The sequence below is a fragment of the Melozone crissalis genome, unplaced genomic scaffold (genome assembly GCF_028551555.1).
Source record: "Melozone crissalis strain CALT ecotype California unplaced genomic scaffold, PUWL_Pcris_2 ptg000111l_1, whole genome shotgun sequence".
Taxonomy (NCBI): Eukaryota; Metazoa; Chordata; class Aves; order Passeriformes; family Passerellidae; genus Melozone; species Melozone crissalis.
This window is the reverse complement of record NW_026535888.1, coordinates 256,983-269,214: the sequence shown is the minus strand read 5'-3', so window position 1 is coordinate 269,214 and position 12,232 is coordinate 256,983. Positions and strand designations below refer to the sequence as shown.

Here is a 12,232-nt window from a genome sequence, read left to right as displayed (position 1 = left end):
CAGATCACCCTAGCTGGGCCACAGGACGGTAGTCCTTCAAGGGTCAAAAGAGAGGGAGAACGTGCGAATTATCAGGCTCCAACCGTCAGCACCCCGAGCAGTTGGACCCAACAAAGCGATTAAAAGCGTGCCGAAAGGGAGAAACATAACCTACCCAAAAACCTTACCCACAGGGGTCAGCAATGTCCCGACCGGTCAAGCGGAGACCTTTCAGAGGAGCCGCTTAACCGAGTCAGACTCAGACCCAATCCTTCGCATGTTAGAAGCTACCTTTGTATCCCCGAACGAATCCAACCCTAACCTAACCGAATCCTGCTGGCTTTGTTACGATGTCAAACCCCCCTTTTTCGAAGGAGTCGCTCTAAACACTCCCTTCAGGTATTCCTCAGCCAACGCCCCTCACCAGTGCAGATGGGACACCCCTCGCAAGGGAATTACCCTGAGTCAAGTCACAGGCCGAGGCAGATGCTTTGGCAATGCAACCCTAGCTAGGCGGAAAGGCAACGTCTGCACCAAAATCGTCAAGCCTAACAGGAAAAACAATAAATGGGCAGTCCCATCCGCATCTGGGAGGTGGGTTTGCCAGCGATCCGGAGTGAGTCCTTGTGTGTTCCTTCCCAAATTCAATGACTCTAACGACTTCTGTGTCCAAGTTCTGATTGTTCCTAGGGTCCTGTACCACTCAGACGAAGAAGTGCACCATCTTCTTGAGGGACCCAGCCAGATTCACAAAAGAGAAATATAGACAGGTTTCTAACAGTCACCTTCGGACCATGCCTGCTGAACAAGCTGGTCTCGTTCGTTCAGACCCGCCTGGAACGGACCAACATCCGGTACCTAGGCCGACGACAATTGCTGTGAAATCAACCAGAGAATTCAACCAGGGAACACCGTCAGTCACAAGATCCTCCGAACTTGTCTGGCAAAAGCTTACTCAAGTTTCCCAAGACTCCTTTCCCTTGTCCAGTTACAACCTCATACCTCACTTCAGTACCTATGTATATGACTACCTCATTCATTTGTGAAAAGGGGGGGGGAGATGTGGTAGACAGGGAAAGGCGCTGCGGAAGATCTCGCGATGTCACGGAAAGCCAGGACCCTCAGATCCCCTCAGATAAGACCATCTGCTTCCCATAGATAAGAAACTAACATAGGAATGTAACCCCCCCTAACCAAATTCCAGTAACTTTCCATCCCCTACCCAGTAACAGTCCACCTCTTACTAACCATAGAAGGTAAAGACAGACCCATGCTGACGTAGAGACCCCTTAGACTATAAAAACCCAAGAGATGAGACAATAAACGCCTTTTGACCGTCCATCACATTGATGTCTGCGTGTGTCATTGGCCCGAGTGGCCCTAGTGAGAGGGCTGCCGTGCCGTTTCCTCAGAACCAGGTCGCCTGCCTTGCTTCAGAAGGCAACAGGGGACACTGACACCCCCAGGGCCCCGAGTAGCTGGGCCTGCACCTGGGGACACATTGGGGACACATTGGGGACACTGGGGACACTGGGGACACTGACACCCCCAGGGCCCCGAGCAGCTGGGCCTGCACCTGGGGACACATTGGGGACATTGGGGACACTGGGGACACTGGGGACACTGACACCCCCAGGGCCCCGAGCAGCTGGGCCTGCACCTGGGGACACATTGGGGACACATTGGGGACACTGGGGACACTGGGGACACTGACACCCCCAGGGCCCCGAGCAGCTGGGCCTGCACCTGGGGACACATTGGGGACACATTGGGGACACTGGGGACACTGGGGACACTGACACCCCCAGGGCCCCGAGCAGCTGGGCCTGCACCTGGGGACACATTGGGGACACATTGGGGACACTGGGGACACTGGGGACACTGACACCCCCAGGGCCCCGAGCAGCTGGGCCTGCACCTGGGGACACATTGGGGACATTGAAGACACTGGGGACAGTGGGGACACTGACACCCCCAGGGCCCCGAGCAGCTGGGCCTGCACCTGGGGACACATTGGGGACACATTGGGGACACTGGGGACACTGGGGACACTGACACCCCCAGGGCCCCGAGCAGCTGGGCCTGCACCTGGGGACACATTGGGGACATTGGAGACACTGGGGACACTGGGGACACTGACACCCCCAGGGCCCCGAGCAGCTGGGCCTGCACCTGGGGACACATTGGGGACATTGGGGACACTGGGGACAGTGGGGACACTGACACCCCCAGGGCCCTGAGCAGCTGGGCCTGCACCTGGGGACACACTGGGGACAGTGGGGACATTGGGGACATCAGAGCCCCCGGGTTCCCTGGGGGTCCCTGGTGTATTTTGGGGTCTCTCAGCTGCGGGACAGCAGCAGGGCGGGGCCGGGGGTAAATGGGGAGAAAATGGGAAAAATGGGGAGAAATGAAATGGGGGAAAAATGGGAAACAGGGAAAAATAGGGAGGAATTGGGGAAAATGGGGGAAAATGGGGGAAAATGGGGGAAAATGGGGGGAAATGGGGGGAAATGGGGGAAAATGAGGAAAAAACAGGGAGAAAATAGGGAAAAACTGAGGAGAAATGGGGGGGAATGGAGAGAAATGGGGAGAAATGGAGGAAAATGGGGGGAAATGGGGGGAAAAGGGGCAAAACATGGAAAATGGGGAAAAATGGGAGAAAATGGGGGAAAATGGGGGAAAATAGTGGAGGAAATAATGAAGAAAATAGTGAGAAAATGGGGAGGAAACGGGGCTGGCTCAACTGTGAGAGCACAGAACCACAACCACAAAGGCCACAAGTGTCCCCAAGTGCCACCTCCACCCTCAGGGGTCCCTGTGTGTGTTTGGGGGGTTCCCTGGCTGTATTTGGGGTCCATTTTGGGGTACAATTTGGGGGTTTATCTCTCACCAGCCTCCGGGACAGCAGCAGGGCGCTGCCGTGCCGCCCGTGCAGGGCCCGTTTCCCGAAGCGCAGCGCGCGCTCTGGGGGTTCCCTGGCTGTATTTGGGGTCCCAGGGTGTATTTTGGGGTACAATTTGGGGTTTTTGGGGTCTCACCAGCCTCTGGGACAGCAGCAGGGCGCTGCCGTGCCGCCCGTGCAGGGCCCGTTTCCCGAAGCGCAGCGCGCGCTCCTGCAGCCGCCGCAGCCGGCTCAGCTCCCGGCGCTGCCGCTCCAAACGCTGCCGGCGGCCCTCGGTCACACGCTGGGGACAGGAAAGGGACAGGAATTCACTGAAAACTGTCATTTATTTATTTATAGTAATAGATACTTTTTATTTAGTATTATTTATATTTATTTATAGTTACTTATATTATATATAATGCTGCTCCAGGCGCTGCCGGCGGCCCTCGGTCACACGCTGGGGACAGGAAAGGGACAAACATTTATTGAAAATTGTAATTTATTTATCATTATTTATGAGTTATTGATCATTGTTTATTCATAATTACATATAATTTAATTTATAATAATTTCTATTTATTTATAGCTATTTATATTATATATAATGCCGGCAGCCCTCGGTCACACGCTGGGGACAGGAAAGGGACAAACATTCACTGAAAATTAATAGTGATTTATCACAAATGTTTATTTATATTTATATTTATTTATAAATATTTATATTTATTTATAACTATTTATATTATATACAATTTGATTCATAATTATTTCTGCTTACTGATAATAATTTATATTATATTTTTAAAAAATATTTAAATTTATTTATAACTATTTATATGATATATGAATATTGCATTATATAGTATATAATTATATAGTAACATGAGAATATAGAATATTATATACATTTTTATTTATTATAATACAATCAAAATATATTTTATTCATTTTTGTATAATTATATTATGATTATCATAACCTAAATTTATAATAATAATTTTATATATTGCAATATTATATATAAGAATTATATAATGTATATAATGTATATAATAAGGTATCATATAATATATATATTATATATATTATATTTAGAAAAACATATTATTTATTATAATTTATTTTTATAATTATTATTTACGTATAAAAATAAACATAATATAATTGTTATCTATATATTTTAATTATTATATATTAAAAATTATTATTTCATCTTCTAATTTATTTAGTCCAAATTTTTATTATTATTTTAGTTAAAATTTTTCAAGTTATTATTTATATCTATATAAATATAAAAAAATCTTTATATATCATTATTATCTATCTATAATAATTATTTTTATATATTTTCCTGTAGTCAAATTTTTTATAATTGTTTTAGTTAAAATTTTTATAATTATTATTTACATATACGTAAAAATGTAATATAATGATTATTTACACATCCTTATAATAATTTATAATTCTTATTAATTTTTATTATTACAATATATTTTTAATTATCATTTATGTATATAATTATTTAGTCCAATTTTTCAAAATTATTTTCAAAATTATAGCTATACCTTTATCTATATATCTAACTAATATATATATAAATATATATATATACACACATATATATTATGTATATATACAAATATAAGTGAGTAAACCTTTGGCATTTATTAATTTGGATTTCTCATTGATTATTTCCACCAGCAGTGTCCCCATGGCACTGACACTGACTGTGACACTGAGGGACACTCAGGGGACAATGGGGACACCCAGGGGTGGTGGCACTCTCACCTGCACGTCCCCCATGAGGACTTTGGCGCGTTTGTTGAGCTCCCTCATGGCCTGGAGGACGGCGAGCTGCACCTGCACCTGCAGCTGCTGCTGCGTGTCCGATGTGTGACGGGACCTGGGGACATTGGGGACACTGGGGACACGGAGTGTGCCCAGCCGCACCTGCACCTGCAGCTGCTGCTGCGTGTCCGATGTGTGACGGGACCTGGGGACATCGGGGACACTGGGGACATGGAGTGTGCCCAGCTGCACCTGCACCTGCAGCTGCTGCTGCGTGTCCGATGTGTGACGGGACCTGGGGACATCGGGGACACTGGGGACATGGAGTGTGCCCAGCTGCACCTGCACCTGCAGCTGCTGCTGCATGTCTGATGTGTGACGGGACCTGGGGACAGTGGGGACACTGGGGACATGGAGTGTGCCCAGCTGCACCTGCACCTGCAGCTGCTGCTGCGTGTCCGATGTGTGACGGGACCTGGGGACATCGGGGACACTGGGGACATGGAGTGTGCCCAGCTGCACCTGCACCTGCAGCTGCTGCTGCGTGTCCGATGTGTGACGGGACCTGGGGACATCGGGGACACTGGGGACATGGAGTGTGCCCAGCTGCACCTGCACCTGCAGCTGCTGCTGCGTGTCCGATGTGTGACGGGACCTGGGGACATCGGGGACACTGGGGACATGGAGTGTGCCCAGCTGCACCTGCACCTGCAGCTGCTGCTGCGTGTCCGATGTGTGACGGGACCTGGGGACATCGGGGACACTGGGGACATGGAGTGTGCCCAGCTGCACCTGCACCTGCAGCTGCTGCTGCGTGTCTGATGTGTGACGGGACCTGGGGACATCGGGGACACTGGGGACATGGAGTGTGCCCAGCTGCACCTGCACCTGCAGCTGCTGCTGCGTGTCCGATGTGTGACGGGACCTGGGGACATCGGGGACACTGGGGACATGGAGTGTGCCCAGCTGCACCTGCAGCTGCTGCTGCTGCTGCGTGTCCGATGTGTGACGGGACCTGGGGACATCGGGGACATTGGGGACACTGGGGACATTGGGGACATTGGGGACATGGAGTGTGCCCAGCTTCACCTGCACCTGCAGCTGCTGCTGCGTGTCTGAGACACGGCGGGACCTGGGGACAGTGGGGACACTGGGGACATTGGGGACATCGGGGACACTGGGGACACTCGGGACATTGGGGACATGGAGGGGACATCGGGGACACACTGGGGACACTGGGGACATTGGGGACATGGAGGGGACAGGGAGGGACACACAGGGGATGGGGAGTGGACACTCGGGGACACAGTGACACAGGTGACACACAGGGGACACTCAGGACACTCAGGGACACTGGGGACACTCAGGGGACAGGGTGACATGGAGGGGACGGGGGGGACAGAGGGAACATGGAGGGAACACTTGGGGACACGCAGGGACACTCAGGGGACATGGAAGAGACACTGGGGACATTCAGGGACACTCAGGGGACAGGGTGACATGGAAGGGACAGAGAGGGGACAGAGAGGGGACACGCAGGGGCACTCAGGGGACATGGAGGGGACACTTGAGACACACAGGGACAAGCAGGGACACGCAGGGGACAGGGTGACATGGAGGGGACACTCAGGGGACAGGGATGGGTCATTGGGACACTCAGGGGACATGAAAGGGACACTGAGGACACTCAGGGGACACTGGGGACATTCAGAGACACACAGGGACACGGAGGGGACACTTGGGGACACTCAGGGGACAACTGGGGACATGGAGGGGACACTGCGGACATTCAGCGACACACAGGGACACACAGGGCATGGGGAGGGGACACTTGGGGACACTCAGGGACAGCGGGGATACTCAGGGCAACAGGGGACAAACAGCGGACACTCTGGGGACATGGAGGGGACAGGGAGGGGACACTGGCACACTCAGGTGACATTTGGGGACATTTGGGGACACTGACCATGCGTGCAGGCGGGCGCTGCAGCGCTGCACCTCGCTGTGTTTGTCAGGGACACAGTGACACTCAGTGACACACAGTGACACAGTGACACACAGTGACACACAGGTGACATTTGGGGACACTCAGGTGACACAGGTGACACTGACCGTGCTGCAGCGCTGCACCTCGCCGTGTTTGTCAGGGACACAGTGACACTCAGTGACACACGGGTGACATTTGGGGACACTCAGGTGACACTGACCGTGCCGCAGCGCTGCACCTCGCCGTGTTTGTCAGGGACACAGTGACACTCAGTGACACACGGGTGACATTTGGGGACACTCAGGTGACACTGACCGTGCCGCAGCGCTGCACCTCGCCGTGTCTGTCAGGGACACAGTGACAGGGAGGTGACACACAGGTGACATTTGGGGACACTCAGGTGACACTGACCGTGCCGCAGCGCTGCACCTCGCCGTGTTTGTCAGGGACACAGTGACACTCAGTGACACACAGTGACACAGTGACACACAGGTGACATTTGGGGACACTCAGGTGACACTGACCGTGCTGCAGCGCTGCACCTCGCCGTGTTTGTCAGGGACACAGTGACAGGGAGGTGACACACAGGTGACATTTGGGGACACTCAGGTGACACTGACCGTGCCGCAGCGCTGCACCTCGCCGTGTTTGTCAGGGACACAGTGACAGGGAGGTGACACACAGGTGACATTTGGGGACACTCAGGTGACACTGACCGTGCTGCAGCGCTGCACCTCGCCGTGTTTGTCAGGGACACAGTGACAGGGAGGTGACACACAGGTGACATTTGGGGACACTCAGGTGACACTGACCGTGCCGCAGCGCTGCACCTCGCCGTGTTTGTCAGGGACACAGTGACAGGGAGGTGACACACAGGTGACATTTGGGGACACTCAGGTGACACTGACCGTGCCGCAGCGCTGCACCTCGCCGTGTTTGTCAGGGACACAGTGACACACAGTGACACACAGGTGACATTTGGGGACACTCAGGTGACACTGACCGTGCTGCAGCGCTGCACCTCGCCGTGTTTGTCAGGGACACAGTGACAGGGAGGTGACACACAGGTGACATTTGGGGACACTCCGGTGACACTGACCGTGCCGCAGCGCTGCACCTCGCCGTGTTTGTCAGGGACACAGTGACAGGGAGGTGACACACAGGTGACATTTGGGGACACTCAGGTGACACTGACCGTGCCGCAGCGCTGCACCTCGCCGTGTTTGTCAGGGACACAGTGACAGGGAGGTGACACACAGGTGACATTTGGGGACACTCAGGTGACACTGACCGTGCCGCAGAGCTGCACCTCGCCGTGTTTGTCAGGGACACAGTGACAGGGAGGTGACACACAGGTGACATTTGGGGACACTCAGGTGACACTGACCGTGCCGCAGCGCTGCACCTCGCCGTGTTTGTCAGGGACACAGTGACAGGGAGGTGACACACAGGTGACATTTGGGGACACTCAGGTGACACTGACCGTGCTGCAGCGCTGCACCTCGCTGTGTTTGTCAGGGACACAGTGACAGGGAGGTGACACACAGGTGACATTTGGGGACACTCAGGTGACACTGACCGTGCCGCAGCGCTGCACCTCGCTGTGTTTGTCAGGGACACAGTGACACTCAGTGACACACAGTGACACAGTGACACACAGGTGACATTTGGGGACACTCAGGTGACACTGACCGTGCTGCAGCGCTGCACCTCGCCGTGTTTGTCAGGGACACAGCGACAGGGAGGTGACACACAGGTGACATTTGGGGACACTCAGGTGACACTGACCGTGCTGCAGCGCTGCACCTCGCCGTGTTTGTCAGGGACACAGTGACAGGGAGGTGACACACAGGTGACATTTGGGGACACTCAGGTGACACTGACCGTGCCGCAGCGCTGCACCTCGCCGTGTTTGTCAGGGACACAGTGACAGGGAGGTGACACACAGGTGACATTTGGGGACACTCAGGTGACACTGACCGTGCTGCAGCGCTGCACCTCGCTGTGTTTGTCAGGGACACAGTGACAGGGAGGTGACACACAGGTGACATTTGGGGACACTCAGGTGACACTGACCGTGCCGCAGCGCTGCACCTCGCTGTGTTTGTCAGGGACACAGTGACACTCAGTGACACACAGTGACACAGTGACACACAGGTGACATTTGGGGACACTCAGGTGACACTGACCGTGCTGCAGCGCTGCACCTCGCCGTGTTTGTCAGGGACACAGCGACACTCAGTGACACACAGGTGACATTTGGGGACACTCAGGTGACACTGACCGTGCTGCAGCGCTGCACCTCGCCGTGTTTGTCAGGGACACAGTGACAGGGAGGTGACACACAGGTGACATTTGGGGACACTCAGGTGACACTGACCGTGCCGCAGCGCTGCACCTCGCCGTGTTTGTCAGGGACACAGTGACACTCAGTGACACACAGGTGACACAGTGACAGGGAGGTGACACACAGGTGACATTTGGGGACACTCAGGTGACACTGACCGTGCTGCAGCGCTGCACCTCGCCGTGTTTGTCAGGGACACAGTGACAGGGAGGTGACACACAGGTGACATTTGGGGACACTCAGGTGACACTGACCGTGCTGCAGCGCTGCACCTCGCCGTGTTTGTCAGGGACACAGTGACACACAGTGACACACAGGTGACATTTGGGGACACTCAGGTGACACTGACCGTGCTGCAGCGCTGCACCTCGCCGTGTTTGTCAGGGACACAGTGACACACAGTGACACACAGGTGACATTTGGGGACACTCAGGTGACACTGACCGTGCTGCAGCGCTGCACCTCGCCGTGTTTGTCAGGGACACAGTGACAGGGAGGTGACACACAGGTGACATTTGGGGACACTCAGGTGACACTGACCGTGCTGCAGCGCTGCACCTCGCTGTGTTTGTCAGGGACACAGTGACAGGGAGGTGACACACAGGTGACATTTGGGGACACTCAGGTGACACTGACCGTGCCGCAGCGCTGCACCTCGCCGTGTTTGTCAGGGACACAGTGACAGGGAGGTGACACACAGGTGACATTTGGGGACACTCAGGTGACACTGACCGTGCCGCAGCGCCGCACCTCGCTGTGTTTGTCAGGGACACAGTGACACACAGTGACACACAGGTGACATTTGGGGACACTCAGGTGACACTGACCGTGCTGCAGCGCTGCACCTCGCCGTGTTTGTCAGGGACACAGTGACAGGGAGGTGACACACAGGTGACATTTGGGGACACTCCGGTGACACTGACCGTGCTGCAGCGCTGCACCTCGCCGTGTTTGTCAGGGACACAGTGACAGGGAGGTGACACACAGGTGACATTTGGGGACACTCAGGTGACACTGACCGTGCCGCAGCGCTGCACCTCGCCGTGTTTGTCAGGGACACAGTGACAGGGAGGTGACACACAGGTGACATTTGGGGACACTCAGGTGACACTGACCGTGCTGCAGCGCTGCACCTCGCTGTGTTTGTCAGGGACACAGTGACAGGGAGGTGACACACAGGTGACATTTGGGGACACTCAGGTGACACTGACCGTGCCGCAGCGCTGCACCTCGCTGTGTTTGTCAGGGACACAGTGACACTCAGTGACACACAGTGACACAGTGACACACAGGTGACATTTGGGGACACTCAGGTGACACTGACCGTGCTGCAGCGCTGCACCTCGCCGTGTTTGTCAGGGACACAGCGACAGGGAGGTGACACACAGGTGACATTTGGGGACACTCAGGTGACACTGACCGTGCTGCAGCGCTGCACCTCGCCGTGTTTGTCAGGGACACAGTGACAGGGAGGTGACACACAGGTGACATTTGGGGACACTCAGGTGACACTGACCGTGCCGCAGCGCTGCACCTCGCCGTGTTTGTCAGGGACACAGTGACAGGGAGGTGACACACAGGTGACATTTGGGGACACTCAGGTGACACTGACCGTGCTGCAGCGCTGCACCTCGCTGTGTTTGTCAGGGACACAGTGACAGGGAGGTGACACACAGGTGACATTTGGGGACACTCAGGTGACACTGACCGTGCCGCAGCGCTGCACCTCGCTGTGTTTGTCAGGGACACAGTGACACTCAGTGACACACAGTGACACAGTGACACACAGGTGACATTTGGGGACACTCAGGTGACACTGACCGTGCTGCAGCGCTGCACCTCGCCGTGTTTGTCAGGGACACAGCGACAGGGAGGTGACACACAGGTGACATTTGGGGACACTCAGGTGACACTGACCGTGCTGCAGCGCTGCACCTCGCCGTGTTTGTCAGGGACACAGTGACAGGGAGGTGACACACAGGTGACATTTGGGGACACTCAGGTGACACTGACCGTGCCGCAGCGCTGCACCTCGCCGTGTTTGTCAGGGACACAGTGACAGGGAGGTGACACACAGGTGACACAGTGACAGGGAGGTGACACACAGGTGACATTTGGGGACACTCAGGTGACACTGACCGTGCTGCAGCGCTGCACCTCGCCGTGTTTGTCAGGGACACAGTGACAGGGAGGTGACACACAGGTGACATTTGGGGACACTCAGGTGACACTGACCGTGCTGCAGCGCTGCACCTCGCCGTGTTTGTCAGGGACACAGTGACACACAGTGACACACAGGTGACATTTGGGGACACTCAGGTGACACTGACCGTGCTGCAGCGCTGCACCTCGCCGTGTTTGTCAGGGACACAGTGACACACAGTGACACACAGGTGACATTTGGGGACACTCAGGTGACACTGACCGTGCTGCAGCGCTGCACCTCGCCGTGTTTGTCAGGGACACAGTGACAGGGAGGTGACACACAGGTGACATTTGGGGACACTCAGGTGACACTGACCGTGCCGCAGCGCTGCACCTCGCTGTGTTTGTCAGGGACACAGTGACAGGGAGGTGACACACAGGTGACATTTGGGGACACTCAGGTGACACTGACCGTGCCGCAGCGCTGCACCTCGCCGTGTTTGTCAGGGACACAGTGACAGGGAGGTGACACACAGGTGACATTTGGGGACACTCAGGTGACACTGACCGTGCCGCAGCGCTGCACCTCGCCGTGTTTGTCAGGGACACAGTGACACACAGTGACACACAGGTGACATTTGGGGACACTCAGGTGACACTGACCGTGCTGCAGCGCTGCACCTCGCCGTGTTTGTCAGGGACACAGTGACAGGGAGGTGACACACAGGTGACATTTGGGGACACTCCGGTGACACTGACCGTGCCGCAGCGCTGCACCTCGCCGTGTTTGTCAGGGACACAGTGACAGGGAGGTGACACACAGGTGACATTTGGGGACACTCAGGTGACACTGACCGTGCCGCAGCGCTGCACCTCGCCGTGTTTGTCAGGGACACAGTGACAGGGAGGTGACACACAGGTGACATTTGGGGACACTCAGGTGACACTGACCGTGCCGCAGCGCTGCACCTCGCCGTGTTTGTCAGGGACACAGTGACAGGGAGGTGACACACAGGTGACATTTGGGGACACTCAGGTGACACTGACCGTGCCGCAGCGCTGCACCTCGCCGTGTTTGTCAGGGACACAGTGACAGGGA

General features: G+C 54.6%; 1 pseudogene; it reads right to left on the bottom strand.

Moving 5' to 3' along the window:
- Nucleotides 1–12,232, bottom strand: part of LOC128947941 (transcription intermediary factor 1-beta-like) — a 48,937-nt pseudogene that overhangs the window by 20,429 nt on the left and 16,276 nt on the right.